The following is an 18286-nucleotide window of genomic DNA, read 5'->3' as shown; positions in this document are numbered from 1 at the left end:
TCCTGTCAGTCGGCTTCACTGTGAGGTAGTGTGTTTTTGTGGTGGCAAAATGTCTAACAGTGTTTATTTAGATTTGTGCCACTGCCTTGCTCTATTTGTTGGTAGGTTTGTATATGTTATGACACAGCTACAAGTCACTATGAGATGGCAGGTATTGTGTTTATCTGACTAGCATACACATCTTGGGATTATTATCCATTGTTTACTGTGGCTTTGCTAACGGTGCATGGTTTCACTGTCCCCTTGATAGTGATGTGTGTGTATTGCCATACACTATTGAGTATATTGGTTGTGGACTCACCAGGCTCTGGTATGTCTGATAGACCATGGACGCTCTCTGGTGGTAAGATGTCCCGCACCTTCTCCTTCCAGGACCTGAAGTATACTGGTTTGGCAGGAGGGCCACCACCAGTGCGCTGACTCAAGGTGTGATCCTTCTCGTTGAGCTTCTTCACCCTCCTGCGTACATCATACCACCTGTTCTGGATGTCATCCTTTGTGCGCAACATTGGTGCTTGTGTGTTGACCTTGTCCACAATCCTCAACCACATCTTTGTTTTCTGTGACATGGGTGTCCTTTGGACCAATGTACCAAACAAATGTGGCTCTACTCTGATGATTTCATCTACCAGGACTTCTAACTCACTATCTGTGAACTTTGGGTTCTTCTTTGGGGGCATGGTGATGGGTGGTGGTGGTGAGTGATGTGTGTGTGAGGGTGCAAGTGAGGGTGGGTGAGTGTCAGTTTTGCTAGGTGTATGTGTGAGTGCTTTTGGAGAGGTGCCAATGGTGTGAAGGTTGTGTGATGGGTGAGTTGTGAGTGTGTCTGTGGTTGCTGTCTGATGGTGTTCTCTGCTGGCTATTCTCTTGAATTTGCAAAGGATCATGGTAGTGATGTGTGGCCTTTATATAGGTGGAATTGTGGGTGTGTCTTTGTTCCAAGTTTTTTGTTGTTGTTATTTATTGACTTTGTCATTGCTTGTTTGGTACTTTTTTTGTGTTTTTTCCTTTGGGTTTTTTAGGCATGAAGGAGACGTTCTTCTAACCGAGACGGTCGCTGATGTTGGCTCGTACGGCCTTATCCAGGTCTTTCATGCTGACTTTCTTCTGTTTTTCATACACGTCGGTCGCGGAGATCTCTATTGCTTCAGGTCCCTGTTTTCTGTGCGTGTCAGTCATGCGGCTTGGGCTCCGTGTGAGTTTGTCTGGTTTTACACGCATTGCATCGTACTGCACGGGTCGTACGTCGCCGGTCCATGTCGGTCGGTCTCCGTTCTCGGTCTGTGTCGGTCGGTACGTTTTACGGCCGGAATCGGAATAGGCCCCTTAATATCAGTCATGAGGGGTTATTCCTTGTGGAGAGATGACTTGCATCAGAAGAAATTGTTGCGAAGAAAGTTATTTTAAGAAAGAAATATCAGCTTAAAAAACAGATAATAAATTAGAGGTCATAAAGATATTGGTTTTAAAAAGTCTGAAAGAAGAATTATCAGATCAGGAGAACAAATACATAAGTCAACAATAATAATACAAGAGAAACAGCAAAGTACCCAAAGAGAAGTGGCCTTTGTCACCACATTCAACCATGATTGAAACAATCTTCAAAAGACATCAAGGAATGTTATTTATATGCATAACAAATCTACACATCAAACTGGTTGAGGGACTAGCTCTCCCTCCCATTTAGATGGCGCCAAGCTGGTTACACTATACCCTGGTATCAAAGTGCTGCTCTTCCCTTGGTCTCCCTTTACACTTATTTTTCAATTGGCAGGCCTCACCCTGGTCCTGTGCAAGTTAGCAAAGTTCCAGAACCTTACTCAACTGCCCTTCCTGAGCTAAGTTAAGTCACATACCTGCCAAAAGATGTAAGCCATTGTGTCTGCTCTCTGGAAGCAGTTTTGGCATCTCATTAAGGGGAAGCATTCACAGGGATGCTACTGATTAATTCGAATTAGTCTAACTTTTTTTTAAAGAAATCAGACATTCAGCTTTAACTTTAATGCCAAAGTTAGGAAAACTATTTTTTTGTTTTTACTTTCGTTTTTCTCATAGGATCAGCTACCGCCCTTTACAATAAAAACTGCTTTAGGGGCCTAGTCATAATGGTTATTTTGTAAGATTCAAAAACTGCATCAGTCAGGCTACACATGTAGGCCTGTTGCCATGCTTACATTGTCAGCCTTGTGGGTGGCACAAAGGGTGCCACTGACCACAGGTGGCATTTAACTTTCCATATCATTGGATTAATTTCTTGCATCATACACTATTTGCTTATTGGAAAGGTAAATATGTCAAGTTGGGGATAGACAATTTTATCATGTTTTAGGAGTCTGAGCATATATACTTTGTAGTGGATAGCTGTGACCAGTGTGCAGAGTTTATAACCCAGTCATTCTGATTAGCAGAAAATGGGGGTGATCATGCAAAAAAGAGATTTTATTTCAAATGTTTTGGTAGAATGCAGTGTGTATTTACACCACCCACAAATATCACAAAGAAATATGCCTGCCAGGAGTACTACTGTGCACTGGCTGGGCTGTCAGTTAAATGCACTACAGTAACACATGGCAGGGAAAAGTAGTTTTGCCATGTAGGAAAAAGCTATATTTATTTATTCATATGTCACCCCTATAGTGTGGCGTTTATGTTCTTAGAGCATAATGCTAATAGAAACATAAGGTACTCAGCATATTGCGGTTAGTATGATCTTATAGTGAAATAAAATATTGATTGGCTAAACATTTACTGAACAGGCCTCAGTAGAATTAGTATCTTTTTTCCCATATTCCCCTGCAAAAATGACAAAAAAAGTCTTCAAAGTTATTTCCTACTTAACTTTCAAATTATGGTTTATTTGTAAAACAAGGTTTTTGGTAACTTAAGTGGAGAAGTAAATTTGTTAAAACCAAAAACTAGTTTTGCCGCTCAGAGGTAAAATACACATACCTAACTGTGAGAGTTAACAACTGTGGCTCAGAGTATGAGAGCCTGCTTTTGAGCCCCGGAACAACTGATGGGTTTTGACTGTTGACCTCTTAGCAGAGACTTGTTGTCTCCGAATGGACAGGTATAGTTGGCAGGACAAAGGGCAGCTTTAGTGCTGCCTCTTTTGACTTGGAGATGTTAAGGGGGACTTCTCCTTATCATTCTCAAAACCCTGAGACAACAATCCCAATCGGGATGAGAACTAGTTTGGACTGCCTGAGAAAAGATCATCTAAATAGGGGTCTAGCTGAGGAGCTGAAGTGAAGCCTACCTGGTAGAAGTAGTGCTATTTCATATTGAAACAGGGGGCCCTAGGTAATTTTACAGTAAACAAAGAGCAAGAGATAAAAAGCAGGTGAAACTGTGAGAAAATAGTCATAATTAGGTGACAACATTGTTCCAGCCGCTGGATGTGCTAGTAGATCTGGCACTTCAAAAAGGACCTCCTCAGTATATTGCTGGGCATGGAAAGATGCTACCTAAAGAACAAGGCCCAGCTGGACTTTTAACTTTCTCTAGAAGAATAGGATTCACTAAATAACTCCTGAACTCCTGAATCCTGCTGGCAACCATGGCTTTGAATAAACTCTATAAGGGTCAAGTGGTTGGTCTTCTATTTGCCTACTTCAGGGCTAAAAAAAAGAGAGGACAGCAAATTTCAGAAGGGCCCTGCGGATCACTGAACACTAAAGAATCCTTAACTGTAAAGTGATATAGGTATTTATTTGTTATTAATGACTTAGGGGGTCGAATCCCTAGAATGGTGGCAGTGCCTAGCAGGCACCGTCAGCCACATTAAGATGCTGCATCCCCGCCGGTCTGTCTATGGCAGTTCAACCGCCTTTGAAAGGCTGGTGGGATGTACTTTGGGGGCCCCTTGTGGGGCCACCTTGTGCAGGGGCATGTTGAATTTCCTCTTGGGGGTCACCTATGATGCTCCCCTACAGATCCCTGCACCAGATGACAGGCATCGCGTGGTGCCTGCCACGTAGTGCGGGGAAATGCACAACATGCATTTTTACCATTGCAGCGGGTGCTGCAGCCAACAGCACCTGCCGCAATGGTAAACATGCACAATGCGATCGCCACAGTGGTGGTTGCATTGTAATCTCATGTGAGGGACGGCTGCCATATAGGCAGCCGGTCCCAATCCCCGGGACAATGGCGGATGGACTTAAGTCCGTCCGCCATGGCAATCACCCCCTAAGTCATTTTTACTTGTCCGTAAGACCTAGAAAAGGTTCTTAGGTTTGACCATGATGGTTGCACTCTAGGCTTGCAAAAAGAGCTGATTCTTCTCACTCTGAACTTTTTGCCCTGCTGAACACTGGTTCAGAGGGACTTACAGCGAGGGTATCTGACATTGTGGAGCCTGGCCCAACTACAGCTTCCAGTCTTGCGCTTTGACTTTCAGCAGAGTGACTGAATCTGAAGATAAACCTGGGAACAGGGTGAGGCAGAAAATGTGTCTAATGTACAAAGTGACCTTGCAGCTACAAAGTCTGGGTTTGTCCTACTTGGAGCATTTAATGTCAAAACCAACAACTTCAGCAGGAGCTCAACAATAAACTTGTTGACTTATAGAGACTCTTGGCAAACACATCCCTGCTGGGAGATTTCTACTTCCATAAAAATAGACTAAGACCCAGACTTACTAAACTTTCACATGACGCAACGCAAGAAGGGAACCGGCTGCGCTGTGTGAAAGGGTGGAGAGGAGAAACTCCCCACATTTACTCAGATATGGTGCACTTCTGCTCTCTCATTGTGCTGGTGCACTTGTGGAAGGCTAGTCCCAAAATAGGCACCCTTACACCAGAGTACAAGGGTGCCTGCATTGTGGTCAGAATAGTTTTCATACAGGAAGGAATACCTTCTTGCATAAAACATATTCTTAGAGGGGGCTTATTCCTCATTTCATGTGTGCTGCAACATGCAGTACACATGGAAAGGGTAAGTAACAAGGAGAAGTATAAATATTTCTCCTCCTTACGCCAGCGTCTGATAGGAGCACCATTTTGGTGCAAACTAAGGTTCAGAGACTTTAGTAAATCTGGGTTTGCTTCAAAATACATGGGCAGTTGCACAGGAACACCCATATTCCTTCCTTGTAATGTCTTCCCAACTCCCTGCACTACCTTGCATTAATTTTGGGTAAAGTTCCACTCTACACACCGCAAATGTTGCTCTGCATGACTTACTTAATCCGGAAATACATTTTGTGCTGTGGCTGTGACAAAAAATTGAATCTGACCTCTGTTCTATTGTGGTGGGACAGAAATCACTCATAGGTCCTGGTCAACTGTGAACAGTGAATTTTGATTAGCATTTTACCTTTTCTTGGTGCTTTTTGCCCTACAATTAAAAATAAATCATATCTCTGCTTCCTTTTAAACCAAGTGGAAGATGTTGGCGTCTTTTGGCTCAGTTAGTGTTCCTCTATTTTTCTAAATTGGTTTGGGGATTGTATTGTGTTGTGTTCTTTACTTTGACATTGTTTGCAGTGCTTGAACTTAGAACACAGTTCATTGAGGATTACCTTTTGCTTGGGCCATAGCAGCCAGGGGTTGAGGAGATTCACTCAGAACTGTTTTCACCTAACTAGGGTAAGCTACCATGACGACCTCATGAGTCATGGTGACTCCTGACACGTAACAATAGTAGTACATGACATTGTACTCTCTATGCATCTGCATGTATGCTTTATGCATAGCGTTTTTTATATATATTTGTTGCAACAGCAGGTAATTAAGCAGAACTAGAGCATTATCACACACCAGGTGTGCATGACCGTTGTGTGAGTTAGGTTGACTGGCTTTATCGGTATTACCTGTAATGCCTCTAAAAAGCTGTGAAACACCACACATTATTAGGGACTGTAACAGCGCTCTCCTTGGGAACCTAGCTCTCAACGGTGCAGTAAGTGTATTGACACAGGGTTCCAAAAGTGTGTCCGGACACTGGGCCAACAAGTCCCCAAACATAGCAGGTGTTACTGCTTAACCAGGGAATGGGGCCCATTTTAGTTGATCACATTATGGATTATGGCCCATGGCTCCTTTGCTACTGCACTGATTCTTCGTTAGTATATGTAGAAATGTGGCCAGAGTGTTTGCCCCTAAAGTGACCATACATACGGTCGTCCCTTTCTCTCCTTTGAAGCAATGGTGAGACGCAGATTATCAATTTAAACCTCCCACTGAAGTAAACCTCAGTAAATGTTGCCAAAAACATACTCATTTTGCACTCAAGCATTTCTTAAATTCCACATCGCTTTCATTTTCCTACCCAGATCCTTTGGCTGCATTTTTTTCCTATAGTATTGTTCTATTTTCTACTTTTGTTGAACTTCAACTGATGTAAAATATTCTTAAGGTTCCTCTCCCTAGTGCTGCCATGTTGAACGTATTCATGACTCAAAGAGCTTCAGTGGAAAAAATAATTATTGTCATTCATTGCAAGCCACTCATCCAGAGCATCAAAAGCCTTTCTATGCATGAAAAACCCCATTCTCCAGCCGATATCGCTCTCATGCATGTAACCTTTCAGTTTCAAAACTCTAATGTGATTATTTTACACTTTTTAAAATCTATACCATATACAATATGTATGACTAGAGGGCTGTAGAATAATCAAGAATGGCACCTCATAGCAGACATCTTTAGCCATCAATCTTTACAGCAGATGTCACCTCATGTGCAGAGAATAACCTTACAATTTCTACTGCAATAGGTCAGTTGTTGGTTCTGAATATTAAAATGGTTCTTATGAGCTTTGCCTGCAAATTATCTAACGCTATCCAGCAATGTAAATTGCACATTCGCAAGCAGCATATGGATGTAATTGCAATTTCGCCATTACTGGATACCGAGCTTGTTAAATTCTAGAAATATATCACAAAAAACAAATGAGGGATCGCTAGTAAATTCTCTTAAATTATATATTATACAGGTGCACATTTTAGTTAATGCATAGTGACGCAATACATTTAATATTAAGTAATAGTATACTGCAAGGATTGTCCGATGATAAAAAGAGTGGTGGATGTATGTTGTGTAATTGTGTAATTGTGTATGGACGGACCATGACTGTAGTGAATGGGTACAAATTAAGGTAGACAACTTATGAATTTCATACTGAACAGGGCAGGTGTCCTTTGAGAAAATTGACCAAGGGATATTGAAAGTTCACTATTCAGGGTGAACAGGTAATATTTGCTGGACAATTTAGAGCCTGGAGATTTTTCTCCCAACATGCCTTACTTATCTGTTAATTTATGTGGAATACATTTCCTGTAGGGAAGAGAAGACCACTCAGATTTTAAACATAGCTCCCTCATTTCATTTTTGGCTCCTGACTGTTGCATCCTCTAATAATAGTGTTTTAAACAGAAGACATGGGCAGTCGTCTCCAAAGGCAAACATAGGCTTTCTATTTTGCAAATGTGACACTTATGACAATTGATCATAGGCTAGCAGGTGAATACACAGAAACTTGTATGTTTGCTTTGTGGATCTATGATGTCGTGATGCCATGGGGCATGTTATGGTATTTTCCTGATTCATGTAATCAGTGTTTTTAAAAATCACTCTGGGTTTTGGGAGACTGAAATGTATGTTTTATAAAGTATTCAAAAAGTTTTGCAAACACACTCACTTACTTTTTTGTGAGTTAGTGTGTCACTGGGAATTGAGCCATACCACACCCTTTGCACATTGCCTACTGATATTTGTACTTTGGATACCATGGGAATTATGTATAACAAAACACGTCCAGGACTTGTATGTCAAATATTGTCAAATCTCCTGTCTGCCGTATTACAAGTGCAGTGATGCCAGTTGCACTCTAAATATGGTAGGCAAAACATCCACCACTTTCTTGAGGATGTTTGGCTTCTGCAAAACTATAAATAACATAGCATATCTACTATTGAGTATTTAGAAAATGTAGTGATTTCAGCATGGAAGCCATTTGTCATACTTCAGTCATAAGAGGTGATCAGTCATGCAAATATGCCCTTTAAGTTAAATCGGTTCACAACTGTTATACGGTTCCTTGGAATTAAGTAGGACTGTGTATCTGGACAACATGAATTTCAGGATATGGGAACTTGGTTGACACATATTATCAGGAAATGTAGGCCTAATCCATATCTAGCTCACAGTGACCCATTGGCACCTCTAAATTTACCAGGGTACCAGATGGTATCAGCAACCTTTAACATGGCCACACTTTGTTCTCCAAGGAAATCATTGACAAAGATCTACCCTTTCGTTTTTTACTTCTGTATGCCCAAGGTAAGCACAAGAAAGATACAGCTTGACTTTTCAAACATTTATTGAGACAATGATATTCCTGTATAGAAAGAGTGTTCTGCAATTATTAGGGAGAGGAAGCAAAGCATTGTAACTAGCATTAAAAGAATGGTGAAAAAAAGAACTGGTTCACCCATGATAACATTACTATATGATTATATAATTATACTCCTACCTAACACGACATATACGATGAAGAACATGGTGAGAGTACCCTTTGCTAGATCCCTTGGGATAGCCTAACCCCCTTACCTGAGTATGATGTGTCAAGAAGACGGCCTATGTAGAAGAGGCTATCGTCATATTAAGGGTAGTGGTCAAAGTCAGCAAGACTGCATCTCAGTCACAGTGCATTGTGTTCAAGGACAATCCCAGTAGAAGTTCTCTTCTGCCGCATACAATGCAGAGGCCATTTACATAATAAAAGTACTGTTTAAATCACACTATGTCAAAGCGGCAGAGTTGATGCGATGGTGGTTGTGGTCTCAAAGATATGTCTCCAACCGGACAACCAAATACAAGTGCTTCGCATTCGATGTGTCTAGCCTTGGACAGAGTGCATGAGCAACATGATAAAGCACATGTAGAAGAGCTTCCTAGTACATTATTGTATAAGGCTAAAACATGTAAAATGTCACCATTAGACAAAGATATTAAGCTAAAACCTGAAGCTAAAATAAAGACTCATAGCAGGCCTTATAGTGCTTCACAACACCCTCTCCTTGGCCAGAAGAAGGCTCAGATAAAAACATAAAACTAACCTAAAATGTCAGCTACAATGCTATAAAATAAACTTCAGTTATCAAAGCAGATGAAAGTCAATAACAATAAAATGCCAATTTAGAAGAAAGCAATTGATAAAAACAAACATAAGTCAATTTGTACTGAAAACAAGGGGCTGTATTAAAATCTAGGAGGTTCCTGAAATATTTCCCATGTTCAGAGCGTAAGTGGGATCCAGGAAGGACCGTGTATCTGCAGATGATGTCTCCACAGTAGCATGAAGAGCAAATGTCAATTGGCAAATATGGTCATATCCAGGCCAATCAGCAGGTGCTGATGGTGTGACAGCTGGTAGTGTAACCACTGTAGGAGAGCCAGATGCTAGGAGTTCATGAACTGAAGCATCCACGTTGGCTAGAGATATTAGCTCATAGTAATCATCCAGCAGCAATGGCAGTCTCATAGGACAGCACTGAAGGTGAGCCCTCAGCAGAAGCACTTGCATAGACAAACCAATTGCATTGCAAGATATATGTTTAGGGCAAACTTGAAAGGACACCAAGTACAGCGTAACACAGGCTGCATGCGGTATAACCACACAGGTCTAAAGGACAAGGACCAGTTGTCATTTGATTCCTGAAGTAAAGACACTCCAAAGTACTATATCATGGATTCACGACACAGCAGGACACAGTAACTCCATCACCATTTGGCTTTGAGGTGGAACATTCATTGTGGAGCAACAAAAACAGGACCACAACAGCAATGAGCAGGAATGACACATGTGGTATACCTCCAAATACACAGCACACCAAAGAGTATAAAAAGGACAAAATCACTCCAAATACTGTCTAGAAAGTACTTACAAAGCCAGTCCCAATCATTTATAAAAAGTATACCACTTCTGCAGTATTTTAAGCATTAGTGGCCTCATGTAGGAAGCCAAATACCGTCGGTAACGGGCGAAATTCGGTAAATATCCCGTTACCGACTGGTATTTAGGCATTTGCGATGTAGGGGGCTGATTTCTGGATTCGGTATTTACCGAATCGGAAATTAAGAAATCGGTAAAATACTGATTCGGTAAATACTGAATCCTGAAATCAGATGTAGGGAGCACTCTAAAGAGTGAAAATTAGTATTAGAAATTCGTTATTTACCACCAAATACAGGTTGGTGATAAATAACGAATACCTTGCAAAAAGTAATATTTTGCAGATTTAAGAGTGCCATGTGGCAGACATACATGCCCTTAGGGCATGTATGTGCGCCACATGTGCACACATGCAAGATTCAGGGGTGCAACAGGGTGTCAATGTGACACCCTGCCACCCTTGAATATGCTCCCCCCATTACCGAATCGGTATTTACCGAATCGGTAATGAGGCATACCTTCCCATTGATTCCTATGGGCCTCCAGGCCCATAGGAATCAATGGCAAGGTATGCCTCATTACCGCATCGGTAAATACTGATTCATAATTACCGACTTTTTCCGATTCGGTAAAATTTACCGAATGATTACCTACATCACATTTACCGATTCATAAATACCGAATCGGTAAAATTCGGTATTTATGAATCGGTAAATGTGATGCTCCCTACATATGGCCCTAGATATGTGGTGTTCAAGTTCAACAAAATACTGCAGCAAGTTTGTGCGCATTAGCAATTGTACTTCAGAGGAAGACCTTGCAACTTAAAGATCAAACGTTTCTTGAGCAGATGTTAATGCAACATCCTTTTGTAACAATAATACTTTCTAGCCTGCAGTCCTGGTTGGACATCACTCAATCACCCACCCCAGGAACGTGAGCAAATGGTATGTTTTGGACACTCAATAGGTAAGAGTATTTTGATGGATATTTGTTAGGTAAGGGATTGCCATTGTGTGAAGCATTGATATATCATTATTCACTCTCATATGCGAACGAATAATTGCAGCTGACCTGCTGACTTGGTGGCTTCATCAGCCAGTGAATTCCCTACAAAGCGAATTCTAGCATGCTGATTGCTCAATGAATGGATTACATGAGCGCATGACAAGCAATCTTTAAGATGTAAAGCAATTTATGCTTGATAATATTTCCTTTAAAATCTCTTAATCCATTCAAACACCAATAATGTAAGTTTTCATTAAAAGACTGGACACAGAAATACAAATCACATACTATGAGTGTGCAGAATTCAGGATCAATATTCTGTATTCCAAATCAAAAGTAACAGGCACTACCCACCGACCTATATTGCTTTACAGAGGCTCACTAGAGCTTTCTGGGGCTATCAATTATGTTCATCGAACATTCCAAACTCTTTTTATTGTTTTATTACATTATTATTTTCTTTTTTTCCCATTTTTTCAAATGTACAAAAAATATAAAAGACATGTTTAAAATTCACATTGGTTCAAATATACAACACTTTCATCCATTAATACTAATGATCATTGCCTTACTCTATTTCATAATTTCAAAGAATAAATCATATTTCAAAACATGTGATATGTCTCCCAAATTTCATTGTACCACACAATCATTCTAATCTATCATACCACCACACATCACCGCTCTCTCATCACATACATCCAACACCCCACCTAGATCACATACACTTTAAATAACACAGAAGGCACAACTCAAAAGATGTCCATGCAAGTGTTTTAGGCTTGGATATCCAAACAACCAGGTCCTGGTTGTTTGGATACCCAAGCCTATAACAAATTCACAGACTCTGTAAAGCAATACAGGTTATCGGGGAGTGCCTCTTACTTTTGATGTGGATTAGTTCCCCTTACTCCCAGACCTAGAAGTAATATTTTAGGGGATACCTGCAGATAATTGTTCAATATTACGTAGTCCCGAAATTAAATCTTTTAAGACAGAGAGCTGAGCTGTACAATGCCATAAAGATTGTGTAAATGTTTTTTTTCATGATGGAATTCTCAATATTTAATGACACCCCGCACTGCTGCTCATGGAGTGGAATATTCCTGCTTGGTGCCAGTCGCAGGCTGAGCTGAGCCATCAGTACATATAATATAAACATACTGAGCAAGATGCAAAACATCACTTGGCACAAGGTATTTTTGTTCATATTGGAGGAATTTTTGCGTTTGCAAGGTAGGGCCAAAGACATAGTCAACATCAGTAGCTGTTAAGGAGTTAGCCCATTGTATCAAACTTGGATATAAGGCTTTCACATTATGAATGTTTCCCATAGTGACAGACTCTAAGGCTGGGATGGAAGTTATCACAATTATGCATTTCCTCTGAGCCAACAGTCTTTCCTTTATAAAAGCGCCTGAACTGCAGTCAATATTTTTGGTGTTGATGCAAAATGCTTGTCAAAATTAGAGCATACATGCAATTTATAAGCAATCAACACAGTACAACCCACATTAAAGGTGACAGATGTGTAATTGGTGGATCCCACAACTATGCGGATAACCAAGTTATATGAGTTGACACTAGTGTGTAAGTGTCTGGATTCAAGCATGTCAGTTTTCAGTATCCTGAGCACCTGTAAGTGTTCTGATGTCCGATGTGTACTGGTGAAATTGGGATAAATCAATTTATACAATGGTTTAACCCATTGTGCATAGTTTTGTATGTATGTTCTCCCAAAGTTAAGAAAGCCAAAACATTATTGTAGCTGTTTTATGGTATTTGGTGGTTGTAAAAGGAAACATTTCTTCAAGAAATGTGGTGCAAAGCTTTGCCTTTATTTGACAACAGGTATCCCAAAACTGGGACACAGAGAAAAGCATTTTTTTTAAAGTAGAATTTGTAGCCATGTGCGGCAAATCTCAAAACTATGCAATCTTCTCTGGCTGTGTGTGTTTAAGTCATCATCCGTGAGGTATATATCATCAATGCAGGAAAATGTGTCTGGGATAATTTCAAGTAGAATTGATGTTATGTTACTCAGGCAGCAAACAGACCTGGTCTGTTCTTATACCACTGAGGAGGTCGACAGAATGTTCTTGGGACTCCTAAAATGTTAAATCCCAATAAATCTCTGCCTTTGAGTGCTCTTTTATGGTAGAAAAATCCATTGTAAATATCCAAAGTGGTTAGGCATTCCTTTCGCACTACATTGTTAATCAGAGCTGTGATATGTCAATTTTGAATTGAAAAAGTGCATGTGTGACTGTTTAAATGTCTGTTGTCTAAGATCAAATGATAGGAATAGTCTGGTTTAGCTAAAAGAAATAATGGGTTGTTCATTGCTGAAATACAATTCTCTACTTAGCCTTGATAATCTAATTGCAAGAGAATTTCCCTAACCAGGCATTTTGCTTCATGCGTTAATCGATATTGTGGTTGCCCTTGCGGACTGGATCTTATGGGTATTACATAATAATGCGAGTCCCTATACCAGACAATATGATTATGGTATAATGCCGGTAGTTGTGCAAGGGCCCATTCTGCGGCATAAACTTGCTTGACAACTTCAGTAGCAAGAACTAACAAGGAAGGTGTTAATACATCTACCCCTTGTCAGACTTTTCTAACAAACTTGGGTAGCCAATCCATTTCAGCCGGAAGAATCATAGGTGGTTGTTAAATGTTTCCCTGAATATTACTTTAATAGCACATGGTATGTCACCCTCAATTTGAATGTCCAAATCATGCAGCTTGTTTGGAGGTCTAACCCGCTGATCTGGTGCTTCAGCTTGAATACAATCAATAGATGCTCTTGAAACCAGAAACTCTTGATGACTCTGGTGAACTATTGTGACCTCTGCTGAGCTGTCTAGCAGTGTCAATGCCCACGTCTTATTCATATGAGCGTTCTCAATATGTGTGGCATATCTGGTAGAAATACCTGCTACTTTCTTCCTTTTAAATTGGGATTTCTATTGTGGAAGTTTGTCTTCCTTTTTTAAGATGATGTCAGATGAATGTTGGTAGTCCTTTCTCAGTTTCACATACTCCTTGTGCCTGTGTTCTTGTTGTCCCTCTCTCTCAGAGAATTTGTCAGGTAAGTCCAGAAAGGAACAAGAAGGATGTGTATCAGTATACTGATACTTATCAGGCTGTTTAAGTGTATCACAGTTACGTAAATGATAACGTTTGTCAGTGGACTCTGGTTGTGTAGATCCACCCTGTGTCTTTGTTTTATACGTATTTGTCTGTTTTTTTCATAATTTTTAGGAAAACTCAGGGGCCTGTTTGGCATTATTGATTTCAGAATTGCCTTTAAGCACTGGCTTATTAGGTCTGGCTCCCAAATTATCTCGATCTATAGATTTATAGGTTTCAGCAACAATTTCTGGTACTTCGTGTTTTTGATGCACAATAGGTATTTGCACAAGGTGTTGGCATACTTGCATACCAGTGCTGCTGCTTCCCCTTTAATATCACTTAAAATAATTGAGGAAATGGAGGCATAGTTGTCAATTAATTTCATCCCCCCATCCAGGGATGGGACAGCCCCATATTTATTTTGAATATGTTTCAGCACTTCAGAAAAAACAGCGAGAGATGGTGCACCATGTGTTATGGCATACATTACAGCAAAGACTGAGTTCCAGGTGGCACAATCCTCTACTGGGGGTACCATACCAAGTGGTTGGCACATTGTGAGAATTCTGTGTTTGTCTTGGGGTTCCGTATGGGGAGACACTGCTTCAAGCAGGTTTGTTTGTTGTGCAATCCAGAACAACATTTCCTCCCGTCTGGTGGGAACTTTAGCCATAATTGCATTAATAGTGACTGGACTGATTGCAGACATAACTAAATGTGGCTGCACAGCTTGAACAGCCATCACTGGTGTAGCTGTTATTGTACACATTAAAAACTGCATCAAACCTCTGTATAGTCTAACTAGACCTGTGTAAAAATTATAGAGGTCTGCAACATTTAATGGTGGTAAATTTGGGTATGGTATATAGCCGGCTAGGACAAGCCAGGATGCCCCCTCATTGCTGAGGTGACCCAGTGTTACATTGTTTAGTGGATGTGGTAGGGCACCTTAGAAACAATTCGGGTGTTCCTGATATGTGAATGGCATTGTTAAATTTTCATAAGCTCCATATTGGATTGGTAAGGCAACTGGAGTGTACATGTGAAATGTTTGTGGTGTGCCATCAACTGCAGAAATGTGAACCTAAGAGTTAAGTATGTCTGTTTTATATGCTTCATAGGCCTCACCCATGAAGATAACATCCTCCCCCAACATGGAGTCTTTTTATAGCAATAGTGCCACAACAGCATGGAATCATGGGTTAACCCTTTTAAGGTTCAAGTATGAGCAAACTACAGAGTAAAATAGGGGTTGAATCAATCAATAGAACTTTATTTGGTTTAAAAATCAACATCAAAGCATACAGAATTTTCATACTATATTATTACATTTGACATTATTACACAACAGCTTTAGAAATATAATTTGGTATTAAAAAATAGATTATAGCAAAAATGAACACAGATAAAATACACACATCTAATAATAACATACTAGGTTAAAATTCCACAACACCGCAACCACTGGGTAATTGAAAATATCTTAAAAACTTCACTCATTAAAATAGCCAGCAGTTCAAATATAAGAATAGAATTGCATATTTGTTCATATTGATTACTCTAAATAGAAAACATGACAAATAATACCTATGTGAAAGTTAAGTCCAATTCATAATCTAATTTTAAAGTCACAAAGGCATATATGTCACCGTAACTTTAAGACATAATCTTCGGGTGTTTAAACCAAACATTAAACAAAAAATGTCTTACTGCAAAGACAACTGGGCCAGATGTATCTGTTTTTACAATTCTATGTGCAATCAAATAATGTGTATTTTTAAATTTTTAGTAAATTGGGAGTATCCAGCACTTGCGAGGATCATAATTTGCGGTTTTTGGCACAGGATTTCATGTTGGACACTTATCTGAAGCTTGCTATCTAGCCCAATCGCCAAAGGTTCTTAGTGGTGAGCCGCCCAAACGAAAATCTCAAATACAAACTCTTTGCTAGTGCCCCCAACATAGACAGAGTTATGTAGAGTGGAGTAGAGTGTGGTAGAGTGAAATAGACTAGAGTACAATGTTGTACAGTGGAGTAGCATATAGTGGAATAGAGTTTGGTAGAGTGGAGGGGCATAGGGTGTCATATAGTGGAGGATAGGGGCATAAACTGCAGTGGCCTAGATTTGAGTGGCATACACTGTTGAGTCATAATAGAGTGTTTTATCATAGATTACTATAGCATAGAGTGTTATGGCATACAGTGCTGTGGCATTCAGTGGAGTGGTGTAGCGTGCTCTCCATGCCATTGGAATCAAGCTATCCTGGCTGAAGAGGGGTGAACCCCCGAAACCAGTCCTAGGCTGCTTGTTTCCAGTCCAGGGAGGACCAGGGTTGGCAGTTCAGGCTGGACTGTTCCCATGAGGCACAGGGTCAAGACTGATTTGCATATGGCTGGGTTCAAACTGGAAAGGCATGGTGAGCAAAAAAACAATGGATTTAGGCCCAGATCTCTGTACTGGGGTGAATGTATGACATTGGTCTGCATTCTGTCTATCAATTGTTGTTTTTGCGAGTGGAGTGGCAGAGACAGGAGTGGCATATAGTGAAATAGTGTACAGTGGAGTTGCATACAGAGGATTAGGGTACAGTGGAATAGCATAAAATAGAGTAGCATACAGTGGAGTGGGGTAGACTGGATTGGTATTGATAGGAGTGGTGTACAGAGTAGTAAAGCAGAGTGGAGTAGCGTAAACTGGAGTGTCATACAGTTGAGTGGGGTAGATTGGAATAGCATAGAGTTCTATAGTGTTGTAGAGTAGAGTTGAGTACAGTGGAATAGCGGTCAGTGGAATAAGATAAAGTGGAGTGATGTACAGTGGAGTGGTGTACAGTGGAATTGCATAGATAAGAGCAGCAAACAGTAGAGTGTCATATACAGAAGTGGCATGCAGTGGAGTAGGGTAGAGCAGAATAGCATTGAGTGGAGTGGTTCAGAGTCGAGTTGCATACAGTGGAATAGCATACAGTGAATTGACAGAGTGGATTATTTCACAGTGGAGCGGCATACAGTGGAGTCACATAAACTGGAATACCATAGTGTGGTGTAGAATAAGGTGCATACTGTGAAGTGACACAGAGTGGTGCAGTATACAGTGGAGTGGCATGGAGTGGAATAGCATAGAGCGTAGTGGCATACAGTAGAATAGCATTGAGTGGAGTGGCTTACAATGGTGTGGAGTGGAGAAGAGAGGAATAGCATAGAGTGGAGTAGCATAGAAGGAGTGGCATACAGTTGAGTGACATAGACTGGAGTTTTGTACATTGGAGTGGGGTAGATTGACATAGCATAAAGTGGAGTGGTGTAGAGTGGAGTTGCATTCAGAAGAATATTGTATAGTGAAATACCATAGAGTGGAGTGGTGTAGAGTGGAGTCACATACAGTGAAGTAGCGTAGAGCTGTGTAACGTACAGTGAAGTGACATACAGTGGAATAGCGTAGAGGGGAGTGGAATACAGTGAATAGCGTAGTGTCATACAGTGGAGTGGATTAGAGTGGATTAGCATGCAGTTGAGTGTTGTAGACTGGAGAAGCATATAATGCAGTGTCATATAGTGCAATTGCATAGTGTGGAGTGGTGAACAGTGGAGTGGCATAGACAGGGGTGCTGCACAGTAGAATAACATAGGGTGGAGTTGTGCATGATGGAGTTGCATACAGTGAAAGAGTGTGTAGTGTGATTAGCCTAGAGTGGAGTAGTGTGGTGTAGAGATGAGTGGCATACAGTGGAGTATCATACAGTGTACAGTGAAGTGACATATTGTGGAATATCATAGAGTGGAGTAGCACAGAGTGAAGTGGCATCCAGTGAAATAGCATAACGTAGGGTGGTGTACAGTGGAGTGGTGTAGAGTGGATAAGCATAGAGTGGAGTAGAGTGCCTGAGGGAGCTTCACTGGCTGCCTGTGCACCAGAGAGCCAAGTATAAACTCATGTGCTATGCACATAGAGCATAACACAAGCTTGGCGCCAGAATTCTGCAGGACAAAATTGAATTTTACACTCCCACACGACAACTGAGGTCTTGCAATCTTGCTCTGGCCAAAACTAAATGTATTAAGAAAACCAGAGTATGAGGCCGATCCTTCTCTAATTTGATGGCCACTCACTGGAACGAACTCCCCCTAGACCTTTGCTGTATGGACGACTATATGTCATTCAGAAAGAAGCTGAAAACAACACTGTTCACTAGGTTGTAAACAATGATATCGGCACTTTGCACACTGGGTCCC

Source organism: Triturus cristatus, chromosome 2_1 (genome assembly GCF_964204655.1).
Source record: "Triturus cristatus chromosome 2_1, aTriCri1.1, whole genome shotgun sequence".
In the NCBI taxonomy this organism is placed as follows: Eukaryota; Metazoa; Chordata; class Amphibia; order Caudata; family Salamandridae; genus Triturus; species Triturus cristatus.
The sequence above is the reverse complement of the archived record's forward strand: the minus strand, read 5'-3'. Positions refer to the sequence as shown.